The sequence below is a fragment of the Triturus cristatus genome, chromosome 4_2 (genome assembly GCF_964204655.1).
Source record: "Triturus cristatus chromosome 4_2, aTriCri1.1, whole genome shotgun sequence".
Taxonomy (NCBI): Eukaryota; Metazoa; Chordata; class Amphibia; order Caudata; family Salamandridae; genus Triturus; species Triturus cristatus.
In genome coordinates this window covers 228,937,252-228,954,383 of record NC_140586.1, presented here as the reverse complement: position 1 = coordinate 228,954,383, position 17,132 = coordinate 228,937,252, and the positions used below count along the sequence as shown (strand labels likewise).

Genomic DNA, 17,132 nt, shown 5'->3' with positions numbered 1-17,132 from the left:
AAAAGAAAGCATCAGAGAGAAACATATCAGTGAGCAGCATACTCGGCAAACACAGAGGGCTCTATCAGAAGGAGTGAAAACAAGGGCTGTAGCCAGTGCTTTAAGTGGGAAAAAAAACTGGGGGTGCTCTAAAAAGGGCGTGGTTAATGTCTTGAAGGGGCGTGGCCTATCCGAGTAAGGGCGTGGTCTAAATCAAAATAACTAGCACTGTGTGCTTAAGAAAATCATGATTACCGGCACTTCTCCGTGTTCTCCCATTGAGTACCGGGACTTCTCCTTGTGTTAAGAGAGTACCGGTACTCCTAGTGGCATGCTGTGGTCAGTCTCTAGGTTATGGGTGCTTGACAGTTAATGTCGAGTGGATTCCGGCGCTAGGTTGCGGCTGCAGCCCTACACTCCGAGCCGGCATTTGATAAGATAGCGCCTTAGGCGGAGAGAAATTTGGCGCCCTTGCTAATAGAGACTGAAATGCGGCAGCAGGGGGTCCTTTTTGAGTTGAGCTAAGCAGTGACTGCCCCCTGAACCCAAACGCCTCGGGACCTCCCCAGCTCACCTAAATCACCGATAGTTTAGCTGCCTCACGGTGATGGGTCTGTTGGTGTGTGTATCAGCAGGGGTGAGACGGTGAAAGGAGCGCGAAGAAAGGGACAATGAGGTGTTAAAACAGGCCGGCCCTGCTCACACCCTGACAGCGCAACAGGACAGGAAGACACCTGTGTTTTTCTAAGCTAGAGGTCTCGACATTGGAACTGTCGCGCTGTGAGTTATAGGGAAAGTTTGCAGATCCGTTGTCTGTCAGAGTGCCTTGAAAAAAAAAAAAAGTCTGCTTTCGCGTAAAACTTCTGCTTCTCATGTTAATGCCCTCGGGCTAAGTTCACGCTATATATAGTTACAACAAACGCTAATTACACCCTGCAGCTATGGGCAGAACTTGGCCAAAGGCACTTTGAACATTGAAGAAGAAAATGCTGATAGTGTACAAGGCTGCCTTGAAGCCACGCCCCCAGACACGCACCTCCCAGGCTCACCCCTATCAATTTGGTGAGTACCGGCACTTCTCTTTTTCCATTTAAAGCACTGCCTAACAGTGCAGCAACAGTGGGCAGAGTCTGAGCACCGGCAGTTTTTTTTTGGGCCCTCAAAACGGGTCCGAAAACAAAAAAAAGAAAGAACGGACTACCTTTAGTAGCCACGAAAATAGAGCCCGATAGAGACCCGTTTCGAGGGCCCCAAAAGAAAACTGCCGGTGCTCAGACCTGGACAGACCCGGCCCACTTAAAGCCCTGGCTGTAGCAACGGTATGGAGGGTCTGCCATAGAGAGTGATGGATCTGCTTGTAAGGGTGATGTCTGGACCTGTAGGAAAGAGCTTTTGCACCCTGACCTTTCTTGTCTTTTCCCTGCACCTACCCCTCATGACTTTTTCCCTCCATTGTTGTTGATTTCCCAGACAGCACCAGAGGCCCAAGAACGGTTTTCCCTCTAAAAGTGTCCCCCTCCCTTTTTCCTATGAAAGAGTAATCTCCTTCGCTTGGTTCTGAGGAGACCACCTAGTTTGTGAACCGTGCCCTCAACTGGCACCCACTTTAGCACGTCTTTGCCAGTGCTTAATTTGTTAAAATAAATAAATACGTGCCACGGCCCTTGTCAGGAGGTCACTGCCACTTGCGCCACCCATTGCCCCCATCAGCACTGCCAATGACAGTACTAACACAACTACTAACCATCACACACTTCAGAGTATTGCGCAACCCCAAAGCTATAGGAATAGATTAGGTGGCAGGTATTAGTCCTTTTTAAAGTTTATTGAATTAATAAACAGCTGTTGTTATGCTGATCTCTAGATTAGGCAAACAGCGCCCCCTCCTGTGGCAGACCGTCATAAGTGCCGGTATTGCCAATCAAATGCTGGTGCCGCGCACCGCAAACCACTGGCTCAAATTAAGCACTGGTTACTGTAACTCTGGTGTGAAGTCTGCAGGCCACACAATGTGATACTTTTTTTTAGACCATCCTAACTCGAAGAATGATGTAATGTATAAGGGGCAACTCATCTTGGGGAATGTAAGTCTGCAGTATTTTGGTTCTCTGATATAGGCCAGTCTTTGTCCATCCCTCTTTTCTCTTCCTTCACCCTGATAGAACTGCTATGCCCCTGAAAGTAATATTCTTGTAGATGTCTGGCTTTAGGCTGAAATTCACGTTCCTTAAAAGGCTCCCCAAATGGCTGTTATTGGACACTATGTAGGCTTTGATCATGAGCAGGTTAGACTACGGAAGCGCCCTCTAACACGGAATACCCCCCCCATCCTAGACAAGCGCCATACCATCCAAAACACCGCCGCAAGACTTGTTCTCAACCTACTCGGCCGCACCCACATATCGCTTCACCTCTGGGAACTCCACTGGTTCCCATGTCCTGAAAAGCTGCCAGTTCAAAATACTCACCTTGCCTTCAAAGCACTGCATCAGAAGGGAGCCGCCTGCCACAACCATCATCTGCACTTTACCAGCCTACCCAAAACCTCCGATCTACCTCAATATCACTTGCACACATCCCCGCATTCTCAGAAGTAGGTCAGGAGTCTGCTCATTCTCCTATATAGCAGCAAAGACCTGGAATGCCCTCCCCCAGGATAACAGAACAACCACCGCACTCACAAAAGTCCACAAGAAACTGAAACCCTGGCTCTTCTACTGATGCCCTTGACCTTCTGCACCTACATAGTGCCTAGAGACCCTCACGGGTGATTAGTCTGCTCTCTATAAATCAATTTTACATTACATTAACACCAAGCTAGTTTCTCACTAGCCTGCCTGTGAAGGTGCCTGCAAGATTGCTTACTTACTTGATTGCAGGCGTGCCAAAAGCTAAGAAAACAGGCGCCAACATATTACCTCTCTTTTGAAGAAGTTACACTGGCTTCCAATAACCCAGAGATGCGCCTTCAAGGTGGGATGCATCATCTTTAAATCCCTGAATAGCAAAAACCCAAAGTTCATTACCAGCTTGATCAACAGGTACACTCCAACCCGCAACCTACGATCTGCTTATATGCATCTCCTGACCATCCCTTCATTCAGGCTAAAACACGCTGGGGGGGACAAGGTTCACCACCCTAGGCCCCAAATACTGGAACTCCTCTTGAGATTAGATCCTGCACAGACCCCATGAGCTTCCGCAAACTCCCCAAAACATGGCTATTTAAACAGGCATACTAGTAACACCTTAGTCTAACACCTTCAGAGCAGCGCAAAGAAACCAACCTGGTGTACGTGCGCTCTACAAATAAAGTTTAACATAAGATAACATAACAAAACCTTTCTCTGTTAACATTACTGGACTTTTGCAGCTAGTCCTTGAAAAGTGACACTAGTAAAGCCTAACAGCTCCTTTCCTGGACATTGGCCCTTATGTGCCTGTTGACTCACTGAAATCCTAGTTTGTAGACCGGAAGCATCCCTAACAAAATGATGCTTTTAGCATCACAACACCTGCCTGCCATTGACACACACCTTCCCAAGGAACCAGAACAGTGAGAAATTGTCAAAGACTAAAAATGATAACTACATGCTGGTGAGCATCCCTCGGTAGTGACTCTGTCTTTGACATGCATACTCACCCTATAACAGTAGCATGTTGGCCCCTGCGTATGTCTCATCCATGTGTGGTCATGTGACGGGTCTGAGACCCTCCAACTATCTTGTGAGGTGGGAAAGTGTCAAGACACACTCTAGTCCCACCCTTCAAGTCTGCAGCTTTATGGTCCAACCCTGTACCAGAGCCAGACATTAACAAACAGCATGTAGCTCATGTGCATAAGAAAAATACCATCAGCCAGCAATCAGAGCTACGGTTCTGGTCCTGCCTAACAGTGTAATGGAAACAGTATGGTGCCAGAATATGGTCTGAGATAAGTATTGTGTCCTAAATATCATTTAAAAATATTGCCCCGTTGGTGTTAGTAATAGAAAATATACACCCAGCTGGATAATATGGAAATATTGCACAACTGGAGTTAATATTAGAAAATATACACCCAAAAGGGACTGCATGAAAATATCACCCATTGCTGTCGTGAATAGAAGTTCTACATCGAATAGGATAATATGAAAGTATCGCCCATTGGAGTTAATATTAGAAAATCTACACCTACCTGATCAATATGAAAGTATTGCCTCATCGGAGTTAATCATGAAAAACCCACATTCAATGGGGCAATATTTTTTTAAACAACATTAGGGGTGCAATATTTCAGACTACTATATTCTGACTTACAACCATGATGGGAGGGAAAAACCTCAAGTACAGTCACTGCATGGCAATGAATCCGTCTTAGAAACATTGCTTCTGTTTAGTACCTCTTTGACGGAACGCGGTTGAAACAGGTTATACTTTTGCTTCATCACTTGTTACATAGAGGATGACTCTGTATCCCTGCCATGCAACATGAGAAATGGATCTGACACTGAGATCATATTAAACGTAAAAGGAAACAGAGAACATACTAAAAATCAAAGGACATTAAAACGCATGTAAAGTCAAAGTGAAAACAGATGCCACATCTGTTTATTTGGGCATATGTGCCTCAAAGAAGTTTCTACCTTAGAGTAAGATGATTTCCTTATTGAATTACTTCTAGTGTAGCGTATCAAAATGATACTAGGAAATTGGAGGAATACAAACATCTCTATACAGATGTGGATGGTTGGGTCTCTTAGGTAAAAAGTGCAGATAGCTTTGACACCATCAGATATGATAAATAGTAAGACACCCCTATGGAATAAACTACATTTGTATCTACAGCTGATCAAACCACTATAAACGGATTAATTTCTTCGTATGCAATCTCTTATTGAATGTCTTGCAAGTAATTCTCGCATTGCACTGAACAACCCTGTATATTTATTAGTTCATTATAATTGTAATTATTTAAAAGCCATGCAGTTGGAATTATTTTGATACCTGTTGATGTTTCAGTGTTTTAGCAAAGACTGTTTTTGTATGTCTTATCATTATTTCATTTTTAGGTCGAGCCAAGGCAGCACTTGCACTGTCTCTTTGAGACATGTTGTATACACTTTGTGGGCTTACAACCCACCCATTCCCTTTTTATTTGTCCCTTCGATTGTCCTTTAAAAATCCTTACTTGGTTGTGGTGAATCCTTCCTCTTTGTCCCTCCTTTTTGTGTCTTGTTTCCTCCCGCAGACACCTCCCAAGTACAGATATCTTTTCACTCCTCATTCTTGCTCTGTCACGTTGTTGTTTGTGTTTTGTTTGAATCTCTCTGTCTCTCTCTCTCTGTCTCTCTCTGTCTGTCTCTCTCTGTCTCTATTTCTTTTTTTTCTTCTTTTCAATCCCTGGCAGCAAAGTACCCAGGATAATATGCTGCATGGCTACACACTTATAAGGCCAACACCTGGAGATGATGGATGGAGCACTGAAACGTTTCAGATACTCAACCCCAGTCACAGATCTGGGTTGAAGTGTCTGAAAAGTTTCAGTGCGCCGTCCATCATCTCCTTGTGTTTGCTTTGTTCACCCCAAGTTGGCAGGGTATGCCCAGACGTGAGCCCCTTGCTGACTTTGCAACTGGATTCAAGTTAGCCTGGCTGATGAGAGGTGGTCCCCCAAAACCGGTCCCAGGATGCTTGTTTCAGGTCCAGGGAAGACCTGGCTTGGCAGTTCGGGCTGGATTGTTACCATAAGGAACAGGGTCAAAACTGATTTGCATATGGCTGGATCTGAACTAGGGTGGCGAAGTGAGCTGAAAAACAATGATGGATTCAACCCAGATCTGTGACTGGGGGTGAGTGTCTGAAAAGTTTCAGCGCTCCGTCCATCCTTTCCTTGTGTTTGCTTTACACACTCATAAGGTCCAAAAGGCGACACCTATTGGCTATGCCAAAGCTTGTTTTGTATGTATGTATGGAAGTGGTACTTTTATAGCACAAGCCTAGTCAGTAGGCAGCAGAGCACTGTAAATGGTCAAGGGCAAGGATACAGTCAACAAGTGTTTGTAGACTTCGCTGGTCTGTGGACTGTTACTATATCGTCACATAGTGTCCTTTAAAGAGGATGGGACGTGCTTGATGTATTATTATTATTCAAACAGACCCACTAACATATCACGATTTTGCAAATCACTAAATTTCAGCAATATTTGTGGAGTCCCGCGATGCCCTCATAATTATACTAATTTGCAGTGATAAATGACATTGGCTAGCATCTTCCGGCTGCCCGCCCGGGAAGTCAGACGACGGGTGTGTGTTGCAGTGATAAACATAACAGGTACATTCAGCAGTAGGAGGCATGACTTTTCTTCGTCTTCTCCACACTATGGGAATTGCCTGGAGGAGAGAGCGTGAATGCCTGCCGTAACTCTCTCTTATCTGTTCTCTTTCTGTCTGAGTCTCATGCCTTGTTGACCCACTGGGATGTCCTGACCTGATAAAACTTAGGATTTGTGCATAAGTCCTCTGACAAGTAGTCTCAATTAAGCAATGTCTAAAATTAAAAGACTATCCTTACATTCACATCTAAAATCATCTTCATATTTCTAAATAAAGGGGTCTGTATTTCTGTTTAGCAGAGTGTGGCTCAGTTTGTTTCCAGCAAAACGTGGGAGGAATTGTTAGAGGTGCTGGTAAACTCTATTTAGATGAGCCTCTACTTTTGAAGTAAAGCTAATTATAAATTAAGGATATATCGGTGTGAAAATATGCATGTGTGTGACAGTACTAAAAGAAATCAATGCCTACGTAATGGACGATTTAAGAAGTATTGGCAACGCCAATAGGTGTCACCTACTAGACGAGCGCTATCGACTTTCTTAATGTTCTTTTTTATGTATACAAGTAAAATATGCAGTTCCTAAAAGAACAGAAAAGGCAGTAGTTCTGGAGGGGTCTGAGCAAGCAGATCGGGGGGAATCTGATTGCTTAGAAGCAAGAGCATTCACACACCCAGATGGGTGTCATGCTTCATCATCGGGCAGCTCCTGATTGGGCTAGCGCTGCCATGCCCGACATGCGCTTTGACAGAGCTCTTTGCCGGAGGTCTTTTAAAATAAGACGCTGTGATGAAGTGGAAGTGCAGTGTGTGTAGTTTGGTGTAAGTGTGATATAAAAATAACTAAGAGAGACCCTAATAAATTTTAATACGTGGGACCGCTTGTTTTAAATAAAGCCCTAGTGGCACTTTTGCACTACCGAAGCATCACTTTTTTTTGTCACCTCGGTGGCGCAATGTGCCGCAACAAATTTGCAAAGCCACACAAAGACACTTGTAAATATGTGCCCCTTCACGTAGAACACTGCAAAGGGGTATTCCATGGGTTTTGCTGTGGATGTTCCGACACAACACCCATGGAATCTGAAGCATTCCCAGATTTACGAGGAATCGTAAGCCTGGGAATGCGTCAGAATCTAGAGCCACTCTAGGGATGGCGTTAGGGAGGCGCAACACGGAGAAATATCCTTATTTCTCCTTGTTTTTTTCCTCTTTCTATGTGTTCTGTCTTCTGCAGCACACATAGAAGGAGGAAATCGCCTCTATTGATTGATTTTGTGCAAAAAGTAGTCTCTTCCTGCACAAAATCAATCCTCCCCACAATGCAGGCACCCTTGCAAAATGGGCAAGGGTGCCGGCGTGGGCTCTAGGCTGCTTTTTTCACGCCGACGCAGGGGTCAGGACAGGAATGCAATGTGTTCTTGTTATTACGGCGCATTCCTGCCCTTTCCGAATGAAGCAGCGCGGCGCTGCAAAATTGCTTGCGGCACTGCGCTGCGCCATTCATTTGTAAACGAGGCCCAAAGGGTGGCTGCGTTGGAGGCAATGATCTGGTACAGCTAACAGGAAAATGAGAACGTCAGTTAACATGGTTTGTGCTATTTAAAATCCCTGTGGATCTGAGCACTTCGTCAGGACCATGTAACATAATCTACCAATGATTGGGGTTATAGCAGTGGTATTTGACAACAATTCTCAATCTCAAAAAGTCACCCTCAAAGTGTAGGGTATGCCTTATGGTGTCTAAAATCCAACCCAATTTGAGTAAGTAAATGGCCCCTTAGGTCATGGCAGAGACTGTGCTAGCTCTGGAGTAAAAGGCATCCAGCACTCTAGGAAAGCTGCGACCTACCCCTCTCTGTCACCTTGGGCTTTTTCAGTCATGAGGTACAGCAGTGTGGCTGCCATGCATCCTGGTTGAAAGGAAGAAAAAAAATGCACTGTCACTTGGCCAGTGCTGGCCACATCAAAGGTTTTCTTTTTTCTATTTCTGGCAGGAGGGAGGGTGGTGCGGTAGACAATGCTGGGGGTGGGTATGGGTGGAGGAAACAAAGACAACAAAGGTTGTGGGCAAAAAGCACTATAATGTGACCAGCACCTGCGGATCAGAACATTTTTCGTTTTATTGAGGGTGTGAAGCAATACATAGGAAGGCAACAAGGAGGGTTGGTGGGGGATAACACGGACAACAGAAGGTGTGAGAAAATAAATCACTATGACGCAGCTAGCAGTGCCAGCGTCAGAGTCTTTTTTTTATGGTGGGTGAAGGGCAACATGGGCAATGGACAGATGGCAGATGGGTGAGGGCAGCAACATGGACAACAGAGGGAGAGATGGTGGGAGGGTCATCATGGACAACAGAGGGCCAGTGGGGCCAAGCAACAAGGACAGCAAAAGGATGGAGGGCAGGTGGGGAGGGGCAAGCAACACTGACAAAGGAAGGAGCGAGGCAGGGGGGGACAAGCAAAATCGTAAAGTGGATTAACTGCCTCCTCAATGTTTCTGGGGGAAAGGACAACCCGATATGGGTTAACAGAGCGCCACAAAGATGCTGCAATAAACACAATTGGATGCCATAAAATTCCACTTATGCTGCCGTAAAAATTGCTACTGCATGCCACAATATCCTGGGTATTCTGTTCAAAGGAATGGCTCAGAGCGCTTGGATCATAACTCAAGTGTGATGTTACTGTATCATTACAGAAAACTAAAGGATAGTATGGATTACACAATACTTCAGTACTGGAAATTCTATTCTTACCAAGGTTGGTGTATAGTTTTCTCCTTGTTTCATATCCATTATACAGTTTGAAATAAATAAATAAAAATGACTTCTGTGAACCCCAGATTGAGTTTGCAAAGGTTACCAGGAGCTTATTTTTCACAATCAGGCTTTGACCCAGAGCAAGAGAGAAAAATGCAAAAAGGGGAGAAAGGAGGGGGGGAAAAGACTGAAAACATGGCCAAATCAAGAAAGCACTGAACAAAAAGAACCTGTAAGAGTGAAATAAAGAGACAGGAAGTGTAGGGTGGTGGAGGACGGATTAATGAGTTAAAATTAAGTCTACGAGGTCTTGGTAGTTGACAACCCTGGCATTCAGCAGCATCCTTGGCAGGTTCCTAGGAAAAACCTTGGGCACCTGCTTTGATTCCCACATGTGATTCAAGGCCAGAGGAAACACTGAGAGATTCATTACCACAGCAAATAACAAGGCCCACTCCATACCTAGAGGGGAGCTGCTACATGGTAAAACAATAGACACCACAGACAGGACTGGGTCACAGTTAGAGCCATCCACCGAGGGCCTCGTCACCATGCGCCTTATCACCACACACAACACTGAGGCACGAGCACTGAGAAACATTGTCAACAAACACTGGGGTATCATCAAGACTGACCCCACACTGGGACCCATGGTAGCTCTTAGACCAGACATCAGCTACAGAAGAGCTCGATGCATGACTCCTTAGTCAGAAGTAGCCCTGAAATAAACACCACTACCAACTGGTTATCAGGCGTCAAAGGGTTCTTCAAGTGTAGGGCTTGCAGATTTGGGAGTAACACCAACCAAATCACAGCATAATTCAGGAGTAAACCTATAGGGCCCGATTCACAGAACTAACTTAAGACAAAATCCTAAACGTACTACTTTTGGTATTCACAGAAGTTAGGATTTAGTCTTAAGTTTGTCTTAAGACAAACTTAAGACAGACTTAAGACAAACTTAAGTTTGTCTTAAGTCTGTCTTAAGTTTGTCTTAAGTCTGTCTTAAGTCTGTCTTAAGTCTGTCTTAAGTTTGTCTTAAGACAAACTTAAGACTAAATCCTAGCTTCTGTGAATACCAAAAGTAGTAAGTTTAGGATTTTGTCTTAAGTTAATTCTGTGAATCGGCCCCAAAGTCATTAAGCAAAGACTAACTTGCAGAACAGAATTTGCCGTTTACATTCTCAGTTGCAACTGCGGTCTCAGATATGTGGGGAGCACCAAGCTCCAGGTACATCTACGTATCTTACAGCACATCAGGGCGATAGTCAACAGCGATCCCACATACCCTGTTGCGCGGCACTTCAAAGAAATCCACCACAATAACCTAGACCACTTCAAGTACTGCGTAGTTGACAGCGTTCCACCACTCAGGCAGTTGGGCATCAGGGAAAAACTGTTACGACAACTGGAGTCAAGATACTAAATAGAACTCAACACAAAGGCTCCCGCAGGGCTCAACCTCAGTGAGGATCTATACAACGTCCTGTCGGCAACCCTAGTATCTACCTGAAATGTATCATAGTTACCAATTTTTGTGTAATGTGTTTTCCTTACCTTGTGGTGCTCTTGCATGACATGCCATAGCCCGCGCACAACAGTACCCAGCATTATCCATCTACCACCGCATCCACTTGCCTCTGTCATTCTTTGCGCCCAGCAGAACAGCGACAATATATTTGGTTGTGATTGGGAGTCATCTGACTCCTGTATTGTTGTTGCTTTGTTCGATTAACATCTATACATTCACGTCTTGTATGTAATTTTAATTCACACGCACTAATTTCACTTCCAATGAGTCTTACAGGTCAACACACGCCAGCACACATCTGCACGTTCCTGATTTCCCCGTCCCCTTCCCATCAGATAGATCTTCTTATTTAGTGACCCTCTATGTCTTCTCCAACACTAAGCACAGTACTTATCACCTAGAAGTATGGCTTTTTCATGACAGGAATGAGTAATTAGACTCGCAACGACTAGACGTATTTATTGGGATGAGCTTTTGCTCAGAACTTTCAGTGTGCAAACACTCCATGTAAGTAAGCTCTGTAAATCTGTGACAGTTATCAGTACACGGTCCACTGACTCTACACATGCCACTTGGCATTCATTTAAGACACAACACACACAATTCCAGCGTTTGATTTACTGACTACTTACTGCGTGTGTTTCCGGAACTTGTGCACATGTAAATATAGGATTTTCCTTTCCACATAACCAGCGGAGGGACACAGGCACCACCGCAGCACCACATATGCGCACTAATATCACTAATCACATGATGAATATACCACAGGTTTATCCTTGTTTTGCTCAAATCACCAGTCTATTATCCATGTCTGCCACCACGTTTTTGCATAGAGCGTTTTACTGTGCGCCTAGTCATCGGCTGATGACTAGGTAAGTTTACTGCATGTCGTAATTCTACTGCAGCTTTGTTTAGTCATGATTAACTCAGAAAAGTCACTACAACAGTATATAAACCATGTTGGTTTACACAGCGTGCTATGTGATCAAGACCGCAGGCTTGCGGTCGAAACGCGTCATTGTGATATGTTAATGCAATAAACTTTGATTTATATCTCCAAGTGGAGTCTGTGCCTGTGTCTGACCCGGCGCGCTCGTTCGGTGGGATCCTGGATATAATTATATATATATATGAATTGGATAGCTTTATTTCGATATGATAAATATCTTAAAAAGCAGTACATAGACTTATGAACAATAAAACAATAAAAGGAGCCAATACATAGAAAAATAACCATACATTTCATACTACAAGTGGCCCCAATAAGTTAAGTAAAATCAGTTTAAAAATACAGATTAAACAAGGTACAAAAGCCTAGTTGATCTGAAACGCCAAGCCCATCCTAGGAACTTTGCTAAGCCACAGTCAAAGAGGGGCCGTGGGTCGTTTTTCAATATACGTAGGGCCTCCTTATAATGTCTTGTTCCAAGTTCTCTACAGAGTGGCTTTAACCCTCTACTGCGGGGGTCTGCATAGGCCGGGCATTCAAACAACAAATGGGGGAACTGACTCTGTCCTATTTTCACAGAATGGGCAGGAAGAAATTGTTTGAGCCAGGGCCTTCCACCTAGAAGTCAGTTCCCCAACAGGAAGTAGACCTATCCTGAATTGGAAATATAGAGCCCTGTCCCTGCGGTTTGTAATAACATCCAAGTATGGTTCGCAAAAAGACACATCCTTTACCAAAAGGAAATCCAAGGTGGTCCTGCACAAGTTGGTATTACTACTTCTACCATCGGCTACCCATCTCCAGTATATCTTCTTCAGGACAGACTTTGGGGGGGCAGTTCTATTGTTCCAAGCGTCGCCAAGGCCAAGATTGACGAGAAGACGCTTGACTTCCCTCAACCAACAGATCTTACGCCAGCCTGGCAACCCCAACACATCAGTTAAGCCATCCGCGTAGCTAGACATTTCTGGAACTCTCCAGATTCGCGCCCATAAGAGGAGAGGACGGAGCCTAGCCTGGTCACTAATTGACCGAGTACCCATATCTAAGAGCAGTGGAAGGGTTGGGGTACTATGGGGGAGCCCCATTAGATCTTTATGGAATTTACTTTCTGAACGGGATAGCTGGTCCACATTATGTACCCCCCAGAGTTCGGCCCCATAAAGTGCTGCACTAGCACCCCTTGCCCTGTAGATATCTAGTATAGGCGCAATGGGTTTGAGGGTTGAGGCACGTTGTTCCTTAAGAAGGGCACCCACCACCCTCTTGTGGGTCAGCAGCATCTTTTGATGGTGACATTTCCAACTCATAGAGTCACAGAGACGAATACCGAGGTAATCGAACTCCGTAACTCTCTCGAGGGAAACAGAATCTAGGGTCGGTGGTTTAGCTATCTTTTTCGGTGGGTTAAGGACCAGGTACTTGGTTTTCCCTGTATTAATAACTAACCCCCTTGCATCACAAAAGGATTTAAAGCTAGTTAGCAAACTCTGCAGGCCTACCGGGGTTTTAGAGATCAGGAGGGTATCATCTGCAAATAGGAGGGTAGGTACTCTTCTGCCAGCCAGGGATGGTGCGTCTGCAGGATGTTGCAGCAGGTGCTCCACCACTCCATTGACATACAATGATAACAGAGTGGGGGCTAAGACACATCCCTGGCGTACCCCTCTATTTACAGGTATTCGTGCTGTTTTTTGCCCCTGATTACCCCACCTGATCTGTGCAAAATTATCGGCATGCAGTTTTATCAGTATGCTTAGTAGATATGGTGGAATACCCTGTTCATCGAGCACACTCCAGAGTTGGCTGCGTGGGACCAGGTCAAAGGCAGTCCGCAGGTCTATAAAAGTGAGGTACAGACTGCCTTTGCCCAGTACAACCACTTTCCAATACAGCATCATAAGCCGGAAGGATTGCTCTATCGTCCCCATACCCGATCTAAAGCCGGCCTGGAAGTCAGAAAGAATGCCCTTTTCCTCAACCCACTGCAATACCCTGCCCAAAACCACTTTTCCCGCCACCTTCTGCGAAGAGTCTAAGAGGCTTATGGGGCGGTAGTTGGCTGGGTCGTTCCGGCTCCCTTTTTTAAAAATTGGGACGACCTCAGCACCCTTCCATGAGACCCGGAAAGTTGCCCCATCAAAACTAGCATTCAGTAGGGCAGCGATGAATTTTCCCCACTCCTCCGGATTAATACGTAGCAAATCCCCTGGTATGCCATCCGGGCCTGCTGGTTTATTGGGGACAAGACATTTAATCGCCCCTACCACTTCCTTAGCTGTGAACAGGAGCTCATCATTAAACTCACAGGATACTAAGGGATGCCGTTCTGGCAAACTTACCCCCTTACCCGGGACCATTGTGTAGAGCTGGGAGAAATGGTCAAACCACGCGCCCTCCGGTATGTTACATGTTATCATTGTATCCACGGGTTTATCCCTAGCTCTTAATAGGTCCCAGAAACCCTTCGAGTCCTTCCTTAGGCTTGCGACCTTCAGGTCGTGCCAAAACTGGTTCTCCCATTCTACCTTTGCCTTAAATATAACCCTCCTGTGATTGCCCCTTGCGACACTAATCAGGGCTCCATTCTTGGATTTCACTGCCTTTATTAATTCCCTTTTGGCGTCGCGACAGGCAGGTGAAAACCACCCAGCATTGCCCTTCGTGCCGCCACTTTTGTTATCCCTTTTTCCCGCATTATGGACTAAGAACAGTTCGCCTAATGCGTTCGTGGTTTGGGCAAACAGTGTGGATACCTCCTGCGCACTGATAGAGGGGGAGTCTAAACTAGGTATGATATTAGCCATTAAAGATTTTACCTCCAAGATCTTTCCCTCATTACCAACAATATTCTTCCATTTCAGGTGCCTACCACAATTAGAGGGGCACACTTCATGTGTTGTTCTCCACACATGTGGGATTGGGGGTAGGGAACATCCCATCCACAGAGGGGACAAAGACAGAGACAGAGGGTTGTGGTCACTGTCAATGGACGGCAGGACCACCATATCCACCAGGTGAGCCCACAAACGATAGTTCAGCAGAATATAGTCGATCCGTGAAGAATGCCCTACTCTGTTGAACGTATGGGCTCCCATTTGGTCTGAATTGGATCTGCCATTAGTTGCTCTAAGGCCATGCTCCAAGCAGAGGGCATTAAGGTCGATGGCACTTTGGGTCCATCTTCTAATTGGCGTGATTTGCAACGGTGGGATACCTCTCCTTACGTCATCATCTCTGGTGCCTAGCACATCGTCCACAGCAAGGGGTTCAAATGTACAGTTGAAGTCCCCAGCTAGCATGACAAAGGAATCCGCGCTACTATTTCTGAGTTCCTAGTCAATGCCAGTTGAGGGCAGCGTGGACGAGCCGCCCCGTGTGCCTCTGACATAAATATTAAAGATTTCAAGCACTCTCCCTCCACATGGCCCTCTCACTGTTAGCCTCTGGAGGTCAGGTGACTTAGTAGCTATACATTTAATGGAGTACCGCAGGGAGATGCTTACACAGATTAGTAACCCTCCCGAGGGGCGCCCCTTCCCTCCACTCGGTCGTATGGCAGGGACAAAATAGGTGGTATAACCCATCTTGTGTTGTGGTTCCAAACACCAGGTTTCCTGAAACAAGCAAACCCCAAACGATTCTATAAATACATTCCAATCTAGTATGCTTATGTTCCGTGCAAGGCCCGCTATATTCCAGCTAGCTACCTTCAGGGACACACTGTGATCCCCTCCCCACCCCATTGCTAATTCACTTGCAAGAGGGGCATTGGCAGTGGCAGTAGCCACCTCAATGATAGGCAACGCCACAGCTTCCGTAGGTAAAATGTCCCCCTCGATCGACTCCCTGCTTGGCAAAGTCGGCTCGAGTGCTTCAGGGCGAGCCACCAGTGAGTGCCCCCTAGAGATAGTTGGTGGAAAGGGGGTGCTAGTGGGTGACCTCACCAACTCCTCTCCAAATATTAGACTATCAAATGATGTCTCCCCAGATGCCTCGTTATGCTTCTCCCGTATTGGGCAGATTGCATGTCAATAACCTTGCCAAAACCGGGGGCGCTAGAGGGCGCCAAACCAAGATGGCCGCACCCGAGTGAGGCTCCCGCCGGACCGGGCGATTTCGCTATCCTTCCCAACATCCTGACAGCGCTATCCTTCACCTCACCCCCACGGCTGGTTCCGCTGTGCCCTGCGCAACGTCCCGGTGCCCGGCACGACCGCTGGGACGGCCGGAGTGCCCAGATATCCTCTATTGCTCATCCGGGCGGAGGGGAGTTTTCATCCGCGGCCTGCACCTGGCGGGGAACGCTCTGCACGGGAGCCTGGTGCTGCGAGGCCTATGCAGCGCGGGCGGATCCCGGCCCTCGGAGCTGGAAGCTGAGCCAGACGACCATCGGATGTCCCCGCCTTGACGTGGAGGTCTGCGAGAGGTAGGCGGGGACCCCTCTGAGACCTGGGCGCCCTGGGGGCCCTTTCCACCGGCTGCCCCTTCATCTGCCGGAGCCTGCGCGCCAGACGCGGGCTTGCCGGCTGCTTGTTCTGCCGTGAGGCTGGGTACGCCTCGGACTGCTGCGGCTCCCCTGAACGTGTGGTCGCTTGCCTGGGCCTGGCTGCGAGGCCACACTGGGAGAGGCCGGAGATCTCAAACCTGCACGGGGCATTATATACCGCTTGACCGGCTGGGTGGGCCAAGAGGCCGGACCGCCTGCTGTTGCCCCCTCACCGCGGTGGTGAGAGGCGGGGGCTGCGATCCTCCGGTTGCGAGGTGTGTGCGCCCAAGACCCCGTCCTACAGACTATGGATCGCACCGGGGGCCGGGACCGACAGCGGTGGACCACACTGTGGGGCCGCTTGAAGCGGGCGAATCGCGCCTCGGGCGCCCCCCCCTGCTGCCTTACTGACGCTTGCTGCGGCCTGCTGCGGGCCTGGGGATACTGCCTCATGCAGATTGGCCTGCTGACTGCGGAGCCCCCCCCACCCTCCCTGATTGATTGACCGGCCACGTGCGGGGTACCCCTGAGGTGGCCGGCGGGGCCGCGCCCCTAGTGGCCGTGTTCCTTGGGGGGGGCCTGGGAGCTGCATTGGCCCTACTTGCCCACGCGGTTTGGCTGGTCCCGAGCGGGGCCCCCGCGGGTCACGGTGTTGCGTGCTCTATCCTCGCCCGCACTATCTACGGGGCGAACTGGGCAGGTCATATTCCCGGCGTCATGGGGCGCATCGACGCTAAGCAGTCCAAATTACCGTTTGACACCAAAAAAGCCCCCGCGACGGCGCCCGAGCCTGGCCCCTCCGCCACCGGCCCCCCGGACGAAGACTGGAAATCTCTCCTGCTGGGATTGAAGCAAAGCCTGTCGACCATAGACTCCAAGATTGACACCATCACTACCAGGTTGGATGGCGTGGTTGCCAAACTGGACCAGCATGACGCCCGCATAAAAGAGACTGAAGACAGGATCTCCACACTGGAAGACGGCGCCACATCCACAGACCGACACGTAACACAAATGGACCGGCTTCTCAAAATAATTGCCGACAAGAACGAGGACCTAGAAGCGAGGTCCCGTCGCAACAACGTTCGCATCCTTGGCCTTGCGGAG

At 47.4% G+C, this 17,132-nt stretch overlaps 1 protein-coding gene across 1 annotated transcript in view; it reads right to left on the bottom strand.

Annotated features, from left to right (window-relative positions):
* The window catches only part of BAIAP2L2 (BAR/IMD domain containing adaptor protein 2 like 2), a 166,203-nt gene that overhangs the window by 60,028 nt on the left and 89,043 nt on the right, over positions 1–17,132 (bottom strand). The window lies entirely within an intron of this gene.